Genomic DNA, 16,864 nt, shown 5'->3' with positions numbered 1-16,864 from the left:
TAACCATGGTATTATGATTTGTACAATTACCTCAAGGACGGGTTCATATCAGAGTACGCCACTCGTGGTCAGAGGAGAGCCTGGAGGATAACTTGCCCGACGGTTATCTTGGGAGATGTCCTTTACAAAAGGTCCTTCAAGGGGTACTCGCCCTTCCTTACTTAATAGGAAGAAGGAGCGCACATTGCATTGTTGAACAAGCTCATTCAAGTGGGTGCGGAGGACACGTCAACAGCCAAATGCTTGCCAATAAAATCATGAGGCAAGGCCCCCCTATTAAAAGTAAGGGTGTCAAGAGATGTCAGAAATGTCCACTCCTTTGATGGAATTTTCTTTCAAAATGCTGCATCATGTAGAATGGCGGGTCCATCGTCTATCCCCAAGGTCTTTCTTTGAGACCCAGAATGAAAAAAGCGTACCTTCGAAGGCATGATTGCTGCGATCAGGAGCTGCTTAACATCATTGAGAACAGGAGATCAGAAGATTTGGTGGAGGATAAAGTAAAAAGTGAACCAACACTGGGATCTGATCATAGCCGCAGTGAAGTGTTGGGATGCAAAGGCGATGGTTTTTAGATTCGGCAAAGATGAGATGTGTCCCACACTTGAAGAAGTACATCGAATTTTTTAGATATCCCGTAATGTCCTTTTTGTACCTAGAGAAGGACGACCTCGAGAGAGCAGACGACCAGTAGAGTAGGTGCTCCATATCGTTCCTGCTGCGTAGGTCTAAGGTAATTCACAGTGCTAGCAGATCAGAAGTACGGAAGTCGGCCCTCACCCTTCTCTAATAGGGGCAGTGCTACCTATAGAACGGGAATGTTCATCCTCTCTTAATTAAAGTCCTTTATGGATTTCGAGTCGGGAATAGAGCTGTGGCAAGCAATATAGATCGCCCCTTACGCTCTCTCTATAAAAAAAGCCCTTCTTAGTCAAGCTTCGGCCCTATGGAGAAAAGGGAAGTGCAGATCTGGAGTGTTTGGACGAGAAAGAAAGGCTTTGCAGCAAGCTGAGTTGTACCGAAATTTTATTTTCCTGGCATACGAGAAAAGAGTCCAGCCGAGCATATTTGTTTGCGAGTTTCTTGATCCCGGAAATCTTGTACTCAGAGTCACGGATAAAGTAAACTACCCAGCGACGGAGTGGATGACCCCCCGTTCTTTCTAGTGGCTTTTTTCCCGTCCCTTTTGGGACCATTCACCCTTTTCCCTACCAAGCATAGGTAGAACCCCTCTTTCCCATACACAACGACGGTTCCAAGCAAGATGAGTAGTTTATAGTCGACTCAATATCAACGAAATCCCCCCATTTTATCTTTTTAGTACCGATGGTCTTGTAGTGCACCCTTCATCGAAAGAGTAGGCGGTTGAAAGACCCACCTCTGAATAAACCTTTAGGTTGGGAGATATCAAAGGGGAACCTCGCCTAGCTTATCTGTCCCTGTATTATTCAACTCATCTGTCCACTTATCTTGTTCAAAGCAGAAGGAAGATTTTTATCCTTTCTTTCGAGGGTAATCCGCCAGTCTCTAGACTTGAAAAGATTCAATCCACTTCTTGACCTGCTTCTTAGGTGCTGCTTAGGCCTGCTTCTATGTCCTGTAACTTCTACGACATTAGCTTCTCACGGGCATTTGCTTTAAAGGGGCTTGTTGGCCCCCTTCTTAGTTTTAGTTAGCTCTTGATGTCTGCTTTAAGCTTCGTCGGACATTTTATGGCCCGTAGCTTACAACATCTTATGAGAAGGGCCTGTAGCTCGATACAATTTAAGGCCAGTTGCTTACTTGCGTACGAGAAGAAAAGGGCAGACGTATTCAGCCATTCCCATCCCTCATCAGGGCCCAGCTTGACAAAGATTTTGATGTGGATGAGAGGGAGAGCATCTTTTTTAGATATCCCCACAATTAGAGCTATTAGATGAGAAGAGACTTCGCGCCATGGAACATGTCCAGGTCTACCAGAAATTTCCTGTGCATTAAAAAATAAGGTAATATAGATAAAGTCAGGTGTGAATGATTGGCTTGTCTAAGGCTGACCGTACCTAGTGCTTTGCTTAGTTAGTCGTTTACCTTTGCTTTGGAAAGCAAGAAAGATGATGTTGGAAAGCGGTTAGGAAGCAGCTCCTTATAAATACCAGGGGCACTTACTTTAATTCCCGAAGGCTAGGCAGCAAGTGCAGAAAGGACTTCAGGGGAGGTTTATGTGATAAACTCTCTTATGAAAGATATTTTACGGATTAAATCACACCGGTTAATTTCACAGTTAAAAAATATGTCTTTTGAACTCTCACAACTCATTCTAAAACAGCTGATATGCGACATCATTCCAAGCACTAGAGATTTATAACTTCCCATTGCTAGACTGAGTCCAGATGCCCTCATCCTTCTGAGCTGGATTAGGAATAAAAGAATAGCATCACATAAGTAGGACGGAATGGTATCAAAACTACCACAATGAAGGAGATATAACAGAACTCCTACTTGATTAAGCGAAGGCTGTAACTATATCTTAAACTCAATCCCCTCACTACTTGCCTGTGAACCAGAGCTAATGATTGTAGATCCTCTACTGTAGTAGAATTCACACCAACTTACTCTAGACAAAGATAACGATTTGGCGATTTGAATGCCATATATGACTTGACTCTATCAATTCCGGAACCCTCCCAAAAGAGATTCCACTTGAGCTATTCTCGTTCTAACGACAGAAGCTTATTAAAGCATTCCCCTTGAGGAGGGAAAACTCCTTAATCATTTAACTGGGTATGAGAACTCCTCCCTTCTAGTAGAAATTCTTCCAAGAACGGATTTTTCTTAATTAAGTTTATTTTATCTGCTGCTGATTTCAATAGCCAAGTCAAGCTTTCCAGCAGGCGAGACAGATGCCGATTCTACCTCTGCCAACTCCCTCTTTCTAGTTATAGCAGGATTTTATCCATCAATGGCAGCTCGATTGCCACGTGAAAGCTCTAAGTCAAGACGTCAAGCCAGCAAGAAAGTAGTCCGAAAGTCAGGGAAGGAAGAGCTAGGGAGCAAGGGAAGCCGGGCAGGTCTTGAGTCTTTAGGTCTTTCGTTTTCTTTCTCGTGAGGATAGCGATGAGTCTTGAGTAGCCTGAACAGCTTTAGTATCGAGTTAAGTTCGTAGTGACTCCCGGGCAATAACAAGTCCAGTCTGGTCGTTCATCTATGGAAGCAAGCCGGTAATCCTCGGGTTGAAGCCGCTTCGTGCCGCTTTGGATAGCAAAAGAAAGGCCTGACGTCTTTGTTTGCTCGGTGGGATCGGATATGTCGTATGGGTAGCTATGTCTTGTATCGTATCGGATAGGGAAGGAGACTGGATAGCAAGGATAGGCACTTATGGGTCTGATGGTAGCGGTAGGGAATGACGGTCAAGTGAATGGTAAGGAAGAAGGGCAAGGCACATATTTGCTAGCGTATATAAGGCGTATAAAGGTATCCCAAGTTGGAGGAATATCCGCTTATCTTATAGAAGAAATGCCACATCTGACCCAAGGAAAGCTACTTCACTCCTGGGGAAGGGGATTGGGGGACGGAAGTGACATATGAGCAGGCATCGAATACAAGCTTCTTCTTTCGATCTCTTTATCCGTCCCTGGATCACGCACAGGCGCATGTAAACTAAAACAAAGGACCTAAAGTTTCACCGCAGTTTGTTGAACGCGCACCATCCCTTGCTAAAAAAAAGAAAAGCGCTTTTTCTGCTATGAAATGAAAGCAGCAAGGTCAGTCTTTTCTTTCTTTTAGGAAGGCTCCCACGTACCATTGATTTAGCTTAATTAGCTGTTGCCGTCGGCGCTCTTCCTGAAGTGAAGAAGGAAGAGCTTCTTCTCAAAGCCCTTTTTCGTCCTTCTATGTCTTAGATGGGACCAGACCGACAGCCCTCCCGCTGAGACTAGCCTCGCTCTCGTTCGGCTCATCCCCGCCTGTCTTCTTCCTGGTATAGTCAAGGATCTTCTCACTGAACTATACCAGGAACCTCACTGACTTACATTCTCAGTCAATTACTCAGCCAGGGTCTCCGCCAGCTTTACCTTTCCTTCCCTCCTAGGTCCGCTGGTTCGGTGGCGCTACTCACTCCTAATAGAATACTTTTTTTGGGGGGGGAAGGTAATCCCGTATTAGTGAGTTAAGTTTTTTAGGATAACTTTTGAGTTTTTGCGCCCATTGCCGAAGAAGGCCCGTATCAGTCTCCGTGGACAGTTCAAGTTCCCTTAGAATATAGTGGGCCATTTGGGAGTTGATCTGTCTTTGTTGTGGAAACAGAATGGACAGGGGACCCATTCCTTTTTCTGATTCCACACGTACTTGCTCTTGAATCAATCCGTGAATTTCCCCTTTGAGGGCGGAAATATCGTCCTGGTTAGGAGCGTAGTGGGCTCTTGAAAAGACTCTTTCTTCCAAGCCTAATGAACTAGTCCCACCGGGACTAGGTCAGACTAGCAGTTAGTTGAGTCAGCTACCCTTTCGGGACTAGCATTTCTGCTACGCAGCTTAGGAAAGATCTCTTTCTTGCTGCTTAGCTCACTTTCAGCAACCCGGGAATGAGTGCCCCTTTCAGCGCGGAGGCACATCCGGAACAGGTTTAGAGATAAGCCAATCGGTCTGCAAACAAGAGTTGGACAGCTTGACCCGCATTGCCTGATGGCTCGAGTAAGAGAGGAGAGAAGTTCACTGTATGCTTCACACATTCTGTCTTCTCCCTTACGTGATAGGGCTCTAAAGCCAAGTGCTTTCTTTACCGGCACACAAACTATATATCACGACCCAACCTTGTGAACAAACTCTACTTCTTTTCTTTTATGAGGATTAGAGAATATCGGTTCTTGGCCCTCGGGTATTCCTAATTGCGGAGATGACCTATATGATGTGGAGGGGATATGATTTTAAGCTTTTCCAAGAGACAAGGAGACATACGGAATACCAGACAATGAGATGTACCGGGGCTACAAAAGTAAGAAGAGTCTCAGAATCTATTTGCTGATTTCATTCCTTGCGTCTAATCGTCTGGTGCTATAACTAAGAGGATGGTTAGTCAAAGAATTGGTTAATACCTTCCCGAAGGTCACTAAGGACATTTGCCGACTTGCTACGAATCTACTTCAATTTAGTTTAGGCTTGAGATGAAGATCCTCTCGTGGTAATATCATAGCATAGACTTAAATAGTAAAATATTCCTACTATACTGAAAGTTCAGTCTTAAGTTAAGTAGTGAGAGACTTTCTTTCATATTAAGTCTTATGCTTTGTTTTCTCTTTCCTGATCTCACCCCCGCTTGCAACTTGACTACTAGGGTTGCTGACGGTTGGGCTAACTCGGCTTTAGGCGTTGTCGTCTAAGTCTAAATCTTCTTCTCCCCCGCTCTCGCAGCCATACACATGCCAATCTTCTGAGTTCGCAAGCAAGCTCAAACTAAGGGATGGAAGTTAGGCGAAGGGTGTCTTTCCTCTCCCTGTCGGTCGAGCGTATTACATGACCTCTCCTTGTTGGCTTAGTTAGCCTGGTCTCGCTAGTTCCCCCGATCAAGCATCTTCGGGAATAGTTAGTCTGCAAAGTCCTCTGACTCTTTTGATAGGTCTGTTGAGCTGGTAAACTCCTCTGGGCTCGTAAGGAACTCTTCTTATATTGTATTGGAATCGAATCCCTTTTTAGAGGAATACCTTTTTAGCTGATCTTGAAGTTTCGGTTGATTCCCTGTTGGAAACCCCTGGCTCAACTCCTGCTACTGGTTCAACTCCTAACCTAGTTGGTCAATCAGTTGGAAACTCCATACTTTCTGTGTCAGCATCTGCGAACCTTGTATCAGCTTCTTCGGATTAGTCCTCAGGTTCAGGTGTGGAAACAACCCTAACTTATGTCACTTCTTCCTCCGCTACTGAACTAGATACCTCAAAAAAAGCCCCAACCCCAGCTCTTAGGCTTTCCTCTCCTGGAGCTTAACTCCGATCCTCTACTATTCTATTAGTAGAAAGAAGGTGACAATTCTTTACTGGAGAATCGGTTGTTCTCGTCTCGTCTCTTTCTCTGCTGCTGAGTATTGAGAGTTCCCCCCTCGCCTAACCAAACCAAGGGCTAAGTAAGTGCCAAACCTTCCTATCTCTTCGGCCTTAGTCGATCGAGTAGTTCGCTCCTTCTCTTGATCTGATCTTTCTCCTTATTATGTTTCGGTTGAGGTGGAAACTCTTCCCGACCTTCTGTCGAGTACCCAATTTCCTATTCCTTCAATCTGGGATATGCTACCTCAACAGAATCAGGTCGATCGAGTGCTGACTTTGCGTCTGCTGCTTAGTCTTAAGTTTAGTTAGCATCTGGTAACCTCGCCTAACTATGAGTTCCTTCTTTCCCTTCGAACTTAACTATCCGCTTATTGGGAATCCCTGATCTCTGCTAAAGGTGAAATCTCTTTAGTACCCAAGTACCTCTCCCTATTCGGTGCTTCAAAAGCTGGTTACCTCCTCTCTGTCTTAGCCGAGCTAGCTTTCTTTTATTCCCTTCGATCCCAGCTCGTGATAAAGATGATGTTAGCTTCGGCGAAGATTGACTTACCTATTCAAACAAAAGGAATTGGGATTATCATTGCCAGTGGATTTTGATTAAGAGGTAGCTCCAAAAGGGATTGGCTTAGTTTTTAGTGTACCAGATACAAGACAAGGACAAGATCAAAATTATGTCCAAGCCCTTTTTTTTGGAGATCTTTCAGGTGGGCAGGGCACTCCACTCTAGTAGTTTCCTACATAGAGCAATAGCAGTTACACTTATTCAGTTAAGGAAAAAGCAACCAAAGTAGTCGTTACCGTCTATGCGATGATCCTGTACGATGTTCTAGATTGCATACATTGGAATGGAACTTATTGGAAAAGGTAAGACAGGAAAGTCGAAAGATAAGTTGTACCGGTATCAGTTTGAAAAAAAAAAGTCTTATCCTGTCCTGTATTTAACAGTCTTCAAAGGGAAGGAGGCATTTAGGTTAATCTATCCTAGTATTAAGATCGAGCTTTTTACTCAATTGATAGTAAAGCGGCAAGGAACCCTCACTGAAACTATAATGTAAATAAAATCCTTTCAGTGAAAAGTGAACAAATTATGTAAAGAAGCCAAGTTATGGGGGCTGAAATCTCTTTTACTTTTTAGTAAGTAGGAGTGCCAGCCAATCTTTAGCTCCAGTGTGATAGTGGATTGAGGCGAATACAAGGAGAATGGGCGAGAAATGGCATGATAAGAAGGCTTATTGCTTCGAAGCGGTCTATTCTAAGTGGTCCATTGGGTAAGCAGCAGAGGTAATAGGTCGTCTCCATTTCCGTAGCGGCTACGGTTTCCCTGTCTTTTCTAAACTAACAGAATCTTGGGAACTTGGGAATTGAGTCTTGGATTCGATGTGCACTCGGCTCGTTCAATTCTGAGGACACCGGGAATGGAGTCAATCTTCGTTAGCGGAAGCAACTACTTTGAAGAAAGAAGAAAGGCTTCCTTCTCTCTAGCTTTCGATGGGCGGGATGGGACTGTAAAATGAGGTTGTTGGTTGATCTTCTGGTCAATGGGAGTGCTGTCTTCTTGGTTGAATCATAATCCTATAAGAATATGCATCCAGGAATCTCGATGTTCTATATCCTACTACTTCTTTCACCAGGAAATCCACGAGAGGAGATAGGTGCTTTCTTCTTTCCGCTTTAGCGAATCTCTGCTCGCCCTGAAAGCTATAGTATACTTTTTAGCATGAAAGGCCTTTCCTATCATTAGCGCAGTTCAAGGACAATATGGTCTTTCTATAGCTTTCACGTGGCAATCTACCTTGAGCAACGGATTCTGTACCAGCAATCCTTTTTCGTTTATTGGGGGACTGAAAAGGTTTTGTCAAGCAGGCATGATTGTCACGTCGATCGACAGTTGAGAAATCCTATCTCCGGGGCCCTCACTTTAGGGCTATCTTTCACCGTAAGGCTTCACTACTCGTTCGCTTGAGGGGTTCAGTTGTTAGTGGACTAGCGCTTCTCCTTGTCCCCTTTCTGCATTCGCGCATGACCTAAACTATACCTCTTCTAAGGCAGAAAGAAGGTCAACCTCAGGTAATCACACCTTTCTTTCTCGACGATCAAAGAGTAAAAACTAGCTTTCGAGCTAACCAACCATGGAGCTACCAGCCAACAAGCAAAACGAGTTCTCATTCACGGATAACTAAGCTTTGACAAGGGAGAGGGGGACCCTTCTCATACCCGCCCTTACAGGAGCCTAACGGAGAAAAGGCTATGCCCAATAGAATAGGGGAAGACTGCGGTAAAAGGATGTCCGTCTGTTGATGGCTAGCTCGTACAAGCAAATCTTGGACCGCAGTTTGTTGATGGATCTGGTCTTGTCGAACAGGTCCGGATTCGAGGTTCGAAGACAAAAGCCCACTAGCCGAGCTGAACTGGTTAGTGATGGAAGCAATTCCCACGAACTGAGAACAAAAGGATGTACTTGCCCCCTTCCCCAGCCATTACCGCTCATCCACCGCTTTTAATTATATTATTAAATCCTGTCTTTATCTTTCCAGGCTGTCTTTTGCGTGCTATTCCTTACGCCCTGAGAAATAACCTCCACTTTTGTCCATACTAGCTCTCCTCTATGTCCCGGTCAAGCGTAGTCTAATAGAACTTGACTAAAATTAGAGGAAATAAGTATGATCTAGAAGAGGGTTCCACAGGCGATGAGGAGTAATTGATGGGGCCATTGCTTCTATGTGTATTCCCCATAAAAGGAGTCCCCTTAGGCGACGGCAAGAATATATTAATATACCTCATCAAAAGGGCAAGCGCAAAGCATAAGACTGCCCGCTCCACCACGTGCATAAACTAATTATCTCATGATAGGCCAAAGCGTGACCTTTTTTCTGGCCAAACTCTGTGACAGGGATATAAAAAAAAAGGGTGTAATCCCGATTTATCTAAAGCGCTACGTCTTTTCCCGGCCATCATGCATCGCTCCAACCTCCTATTGCCACAGCCTTCAATCAAATAAAAGCAAAAAATATCAATAGGGACCTTACTGCCGTTCCCAGCTTAAGCGTCTACACCTCCCAACAAAGTGAATGTACCTTATGGAACCTCCGATAGGGACTTGGATGAGGCCCGCCGACCTTCTCCACCTGCTCTGTAGATGGAACCTTCGTATAGCTACCACTTTCGATAATAATTTTTGTCTTTTTGCCCCGGCCAAGGGCACACCACATTCGAAAGAGATCCCTCAGACTCCAGTCCTACCCCGTCTTCTTAGGATTAAGGTTGCAGCACAGTTTAATGTAGAAGTGGCTATGATTGCAAAGAGCAGACGATATTTATTATAATAAGATAAGAGTTGAGAGCACTGCTAGAAAGATAAAGATGGCGATAAGAGATTAGTTCTGTCTTTCTTCACTTCTGATCTTTATCTATGATATTAACTTTAACTTGAAGACGAGTCTTATTCATAACTATAAAGCAGATCGAAAGAAGCATAGGTAGACTTCACACTAACCCAATCCAGATAAACAACTATTATCGGAACCCAGCTTCTCTTTTTTAGCGAATAAAGATTTAAGTCGCTCTTAGACTATATTTTAAATCTTTATAATTTCTCATATGAAAGAAGGAGAAAGGGGGCTGCTACTGCAACCAAGCAATTGGTGCAGACGCTCTACGATGCAATCAGACAATGAGAGAGCGGACTCTCTTTCTCTAAGGGACACTTCCTAATTTTATTCCACCCCCTTTCGTCGGTTCCAGTAATAATGAATGGGAGGGGGAGTACCATGTAGTTAGGAAGATGATCGATGCCTAAAGCATGTCTACTTAAGATCTCTATCCTTTCTGGTGAAAAAGATATCCCAAGAAGAGAGACCTGACGGCGCGCCTTTACTAGAAGAGAAGGAAAGAAGACACTTACTATAAATCTATTCCACCGGAAGACTACCGCTGGATTTATCTCTGTCCACAGCCATGACTCACCCACCTTTCCATCCCCCCTCAAAGATCCACCCGATCGATGAAGACTTGAACCGAACTCGCAGTGATCAAATCTACTTTGGAGAGTCAATCCTCAGGGCAAGCCAAAGGAAGGACGGGATAGAGCTCAAAGACAGGCTGAAGGCGGAGAAGGATAGACGAGACAAGGAAGCAAAGGAGAAAAGAAAGATCGGAATAGAAGAGAGGTAACGGTTGAACGAACGGTAGACCCAACTCTGTATACTTAGCCGGAAGCAGGGCATTCCACCGATTAAACTTAGGGATATAGCCTTTCCCGTATCTATTTTTACCTGATCTGCAAATTTCTATCCGGTAGACTTGGTAAGGTCAAAGGGCCCCGACTTATTTTATTTCCAGAATTCGAGTTCGACCGCTGCTGCCCCTTTTTTGTTTTGGGGGGATAAAGTTCCTTGCCAACTATCGACCCCGATCTCTTTTCATTTCTTTATTTTGGGTATTACTAGCCTAGCCTTCGTCAATCACACTAAAGAGCAGAGCACCCAACTATGGCAAGGCCCCCTTAAGGCTTAGGTTAGTCAATCCGGCCCGAGACCAGATCGACTAAAGGCGTTGACAAAACCGCCGTAGGGTAGGAATGGAGACCTTTCAATAGAGCAGAGGCGAACTGATCAACGATAAAGAGGCCCTACTCACTACAAACGAATACACCACAAGTGCCCCCCGAACTGCACTCATGCCTCTCCCGCATCAAGTTGCCCTAGACAGATCATTGCCCACCTACGTAGTTCTTCTATCAATCATGTACGTAGGTAGGGTCCTCCATTCTGATTGGTATATCATGAAAAAAGAAAGCAAGCCATTTGCACCAGGCGCACTGCGCTTTCCCTTGCCTAGATGTTCGCCTTTCTAAGTCAAGTAATGGTGACCCGCCGAAGACTGGAGCCTCATAACATGTTGACGAAGACCCCCGAACTGAGGGTTCGATCAGTAGAGGGGACGACTTTACCTCCCCGGAAGAAGAATAGCCCCGCTCTCTAGCCGCCCTTCCTTAACAAGTCCCGTTGATCATATAACTGGGAGGGAACGTGTCACATTAGAGGTGAACGATCAGAGATGTCCGATAATTACCACGATGAGGCTGGTCCCTCTTTTATTTTTGTAGACTAAGCTATGAATATGAATGAAGAAATGAATGAATGCCGGGCTCTTTCTTTCACTGCTAACCCCAATACAAAAAGTTTCTTAATGCTGATCTTTTATCTTTCGTCGAGCCCCTGCGGTTGCTTGTGGTCCTCCTTTGAGTGTGGGTTCCATTGGATGAATCTCTCAAGTCAAGGTTCACGTACATAGCAGCAAGAATAGAATGGTGCAGCGCCTATTTATCGTTCTCGCTCGGGAGCCAAAACGAAGACGCCTGCTACCTACTGTACTGGACCTTCGACCAGGCATTCTACCCTTGTCGAATCGGAACCAACCACCCCCTATGTGCCGATCGCTTGCGCTCGAACAGTTGAGCGGCCGCCGGCCAGCAACTTCCGTACCGTACACAGATATATATTCATTATTCGTACCTGGTCCAACTTCACAACCCTTCGCGGGTTGGTCAGAAGTCAGTCTTGTTTGGTAATACTCTATTGGACAAAGCAAATAAAATAGAGTGCTCGACCGGAACAACGGCCAACAAAGACCGTAATTACATAGATAACAGCTCCTCCCTTTCTCCGTCTTTAATTAAGGCTTTCAGGCGAACCGTATGGCGGACGGAAAGACGACCTCACCTTCTCGTAGATGGTGCCTTCATTGTCTATCCAAAGGAGAGCAACTTGAGTATCCCCCGTTGACCTTCTTTTGTAGATAGAATCTTCAATGAGTGGAAAGAAGCAACCTTACTAAACTAAGAAAGGTGCGCTTCTTGAGTAAGGCCGTTTTCTTGCAGGAGTGCTAACGCGCGCCCTTATTCTTCGCTTGCTCCGCAGTACGAGCCTCATACAGAGCTGCGCCCCTTTAATAGGATGAGGAGAAGAGGGGCCGCCCTCTTTTCTGCACCAATCTTTATATACAACTATATTTATATCTTTTTTGGGGTGTATAGCTCAGTTGGTAGAGCATTGGGCTTTTAACCTAATGGTCGCAGGTTCAAGTCCTGCTATACCCAAACAAACCTACCTTACACAATACCTATTCATAAATAAGGATGCGTAGTAACGTTCAAAGATCACTCTTTGGCCTTTAGACTCGCTTCAGCGACTTCGCCCTTTAAGTGAGAAGGGGGTGAGGTAAGGAGTAGTATAAGAGTGGCTCGGTCATCAATAGGCCTCTCCTTATTTTATTCATTCTATAGGGCGGGGCTGCAGACCAACAATCCAGCAAAAGGGCGAAAAAGTAGACCTAACATTTATTTTCTTACCCTTTAGAGTAATGATAGTCGTTCTCTAGCAACTATGCTAGAGGGGATGCAAGATGTACTTTATACTGGGTAGTGGCACAAGCAATACAAAGACAACGGGCTGGTGCAAGTCACAACAGCAAACAGCTACTGATAATGCTTGAAAATTCCCATAAAATGCCGTTCTACAGCAGTATGTCAGAAGGTAAGAGCCGTCCTGAGACCTCTCATGGCTGTAGTCATAGTATAATAATCACATCCTCTATCCCACCATGGTAGTTACTACAGAAGAGAACAATCAAAGATAACATATAACTCTTCTGCGAAATCAAAAAGGTAGGAACTCGGTAAGGAAAAGGAACGCTAAGCCTATGTATTACACTAAAATTCCTAGTAAAAATGATTTATCTCAAAAGTAGCAGTAGTTTCTTTTTGTTGTTCAGTAGGGAACTGGAATTCAAGATAGGGGGCTTTAGCCGAAACTGGTCTGTAAACTGGTAGTTCTTGTTCGCAAGCAAGCGGGCGGGTTTTGAGTTGGATGTTCGAGCAAGCGTAGCCCACAGCATTCTACGATCTTCGTTCTATTCTACGGCTACTTGAAATCGTTAGGTTAGTCTCGGGTATCTTGTTAACGTTACTGCGCTTTAACGACACCGTAGTGTTTTTTTGTTTTAAAGATAGGATAGCGAGGCCGCTAAGGGCTTTCTGCTATTAGAGGATTTATTTTTTACTGTAAACACACCACCCTGTTGGCTGTAGTTTTCGCTTGTATATATTAGAAATTAACAATAAAAAAACTATATTTTAAAAAGAATTCAAATCAGAAATTTTTCTACACAAAACAGGGAAAGAGAATGAACTAGAACAAAGCGGATTTTATTCATTCCACAGCACTACAAGCATTTTTTTACATGGGAGTACATCCAATGGGAAGCTTACACACACATAGACCAGCCACACAACTAAACACAACATTACAAAGTAAACTAATAACATATTAAGTGAACAAAAGAAATATAACAACATGAAAGATAACAAATAAAGCCATGCATTAAAACACACTACTTTGCGTCGACGGACTACTTATTTGAATCTTCTAGAAAGAGTCGACGGACTCTTCTATTCTAGTTCCCCCCGTTGTTTCCATTTCCCCTGCGGTTGCTTATGGCCCCCTCCACAAGGAGAGATTGCTGTTCTTGAAGGAGGGCCTCTTTCCGGTCTTCAAGAGCTCGGATGCGGTCCCGTATCCTTTGCATCACTCTTCCTACGACCTCAGGATCGAGAGCTGGCAGATGCTCCCATAACAGACCGAGCGAATTCTCCTGTTGGAGCTTTTCGGTTTCCGCTGTTTGTATTTCTTCTTGAATTTCAGCAAGTCTTCCAACGATATCCATGGCTAAAGCTCTTTCTTGCCGACTTTAAAGTCCCCGTCTCCCTTTGCTTTGCCAAATAGAGACTGAAAGAAGCTTATATTTATAGGCGTTAGAGGCCCTTAACCCTTTATTATTATTAGTCATAATTATTGTCTTGGTTCCCTAACAAGGATCATTTTAACCCTGGCTTTTCATAAATAAATATTGAACCACATCCACTAGATTTTAGTGCGCTGAATAATTATCCCCGTACGGATTTTAGTACGAAAGGCCCACCCCAAAGAGCGAATAGTCCTTTCTTTTTCGCGGGTATCGCCACGCGGCTTAATCCCGATCACTCCCTCAGGAATAGGAGGCAATAATAGAACGCACATCAGAGAAGAGAGTACTCCCAAAGGCCCTCCGCGTCCTTTCTTAATAGATGGAGCAATCTTCACTCGACAGCTCGAAAGCGGATCAGTACAAACCCACGTGATCCGTATTCGCTTACGTACCAGGCGTGCTTCGTCGTACCCTGACTACTCCTCTTTCACTGGCTTCTTTGTACCCAGCTACATGATGGAACTCCCCTCGGCCAATCGTCACTCGACAGCAGCTCCGTCCTAGCGTAGGCGATTGAAGTAAAGCCTCTGCCTCTATCGCTTGATTGAAAGGATCAGACACTTTACCCTACTTTTTACAGCAGAACGAAAGAATTTTTTTATTAAAATAAGTAAGGTAAACTTGCTTTTGCCGATTGCACTCGGATAGCGGCCTGGGCCGTCCTGGAATGGGAATAAAATGAATTAGATGGACTGGACTTCGATGGGCTTTGTTTGGAAAGCCAGGAAAAGGTGGCATTTCCGGGCCAGGGCTGAAAATAGATCTGAATGCTAACATTGGGCTAACCTTCACTCCACTCCAATAGAATGGGGAAAGGAGCAGAAGCATCTTTTGTCTGCCATCCCTCAGGGCAAATCCGTGTTCATCACAGGCTCCGCTGGGACTGGTCAAACCCTATTGCTTGAGGAAATTATCAAATTACTGAAAAAATAATATAGCCAATATGTGGTTTTGTCATACAATAAGATCAAATTTCTTTGGACTCGTTAGGTTTGGCCCATTACCTTGAGTGAGGCCGAACGTGTACACCTTTTGTTATGAAGATGTGATCTTATCCACCGATGGGTCTTGTTATAAGCCCACTATCCTACCTAATAGGGTCCCTGTGTCGGGTTAAGGCTCCACCTCATGTTGGCTTAAGGGCTTAGTGGAACCCAATTTCTTTGTAGTCTAGGGCTTTGCTTGGCGGCATTGGGCTTAGTGCTCCGATTGCGCCTTAGGACTAGGACTGATAGGTAAATGCCCCTTACTCTTTTCAAATAGGGTTAGACATGTTAGAGTAAGGGTAACCCGGCCTTTCCGCTCTTACTCTTCTGTAAAGGACTGAAGCTCACCATTAACCAACTGAAAAGCCGCTTTAATGCGGAGTTACAGTTGGCATTTTCCTCGTGCGAGTCTAGCTCTTACAGGTCTAGGATTCCCGTTATCACTAGTCTGAGTGCCCCGAGATCCAGTGCCCTTAACGTAAGATGTCTAGTCTCCTAGTGCCCTTTGGGAGGAGTATCTCCAGCTTTTTCTTTTAAGTCATATCTCACACGAAATCTCCTGCAGAGTAAAGGAAAAAAAAGAGCATTATATATACTTTAAGGATTCACTAAGGAAGAGGAGTACTGCTTCACTCACAGGGACATCATCGATAAGAAGAAGCCAAGATTACTCTCGAATAAAGAAGGAAAGAGGGTTGTGACTCAAATGGATCGTTGAAAGACTGAGTCTAGGACAAATATTCTGTTAGATGTGGCATTACCGGTCTTTGCTATTGGAGTTCTTTGCCCATCTATTGAATCTGACTCTATCAATTCCTTTTCACTGGGAACAACTCCTGGTTCATTAGTTCAAGCGGAATAAAAAAAATGCATAAACCTTACTTTCCTGAAACCATTTCTTTGACATCTGAGGTATTAGGCTCCTTTTTAGCCTGTGCCGATGTCGAATAGACGGAATTAGTCTTAGTGCCTTTCTTACCTTACTGGATTTACTGCTTTACTTACTTTTCGAAAGAGGGTAAGAACTCGATCCGGGAATCTCATTAGACTAGCTAGCCTTCTTTGGGCAGATTTCTTTTCATAGCGTAGTTTCGTAGCTTTGCTCCGGGAAGGATACTTGCCTTATCAGATGCGGGATTACCTGTTGATGCGGTAGATGAGGTCTTTGCTTTTCCTCTTAGCTTAGAGAATGAGTTGTTAGCCTTACAGAATGCACATCTCTCATTCTATAGTAATATATGCTCCCCCGCTGTTGGTGTAGTAAGGGGGGTAGGATTAAGATTAGGAGATTGATTGAGTGAAGTAGGGTTCGGTGAAATATTAAATAGAAGTAGGACATCCTTTCAAAAGTAAAGTATGCCAGAACTCGTAGCCTTGTTGAAATAGTATCCTCTTTCTTGTCTTTCTGAACCCCTAAGAGGAAGAAGTCTCGTCTCGAAAAGACCAATTGAAGCTTTTCTCTTCCCTGGGATTGGCTCTGAAAGAATAGGACTTATTATACCATGAACGGACTCCTTGTCAGGAAGAGATAGAGAGAAGGTTCTTCCCTTGCTTCCCCTTTATTATCGAATATCATATCTACTATGCTGTAGAAGCCTTAAGTAGGGCTCCTATAGCTCTTACCATCAAGTATACTCTCTCTGCTGTACTGGGTAGTCTTTCTATCTCCCGTTGGCCTCGGGTTTTAGAAGGAGTTGCTTTTATTCTTCAGCCAGTTCCTTCCCTTGAGAGATAAATTCCTAATCTTTGCGAGCCATTTCCGGGCCTTCTCGCTAGGAGTTCTATTACATTCCGTCCACTCTCCGTAAGAGAGGGTTACAGTGAAATATCTTATTTTTTTCTAGGCATGCTCCCTCTTTTTTAGTCTAGGCAAGAAAGAGGATAATTTCAAAGAGAAGTAAAGTAAAATGGAAAAAGTGCCCCCTTTTGATTAGCCAGTTTCCAAGAGGGAGAAGGTCTTCTGGCAATATCAGGCATACTACTAAATCTATTTATTATTATTTCCTTTTGCGATCGAGCAACCTAGGAACAGTTGTTGCCTACATAACCGACCTCTCAGACCAA

The 16,864-nt window shown here is 44.1% G+C and overlaps 1 non-coding gene across 1 annotated transcript; it reads left to right on the top strand.

Moving 5' to 3' along the window:
• On the top strand, positions 12,036-12,108 carry TRNAK-UUU. Its single transcript has one exon. It is a non-coding gene; the product is annotated as a tRNA-Lys (tRNA).

This window comes from Lupinus angustifolius, chromosome LG03 (genome assembly GCF_001865875.1).
Source record: "Lupinus angustifolius cultivar Tanjil chromosome LG03, LupAngTanjil_v1.0, whole genome shotgun sequence".
Taxonomy (NCBI): Eukaryota; Viridiplantae; Streptophyta; class Magnoliopsida; order Fabales; family Fabaceae; genus Lupinus; species Lupinus angustifolius.
This window is presented reverse-complemented; position numbering and strand designations above follow the sequence as displayed.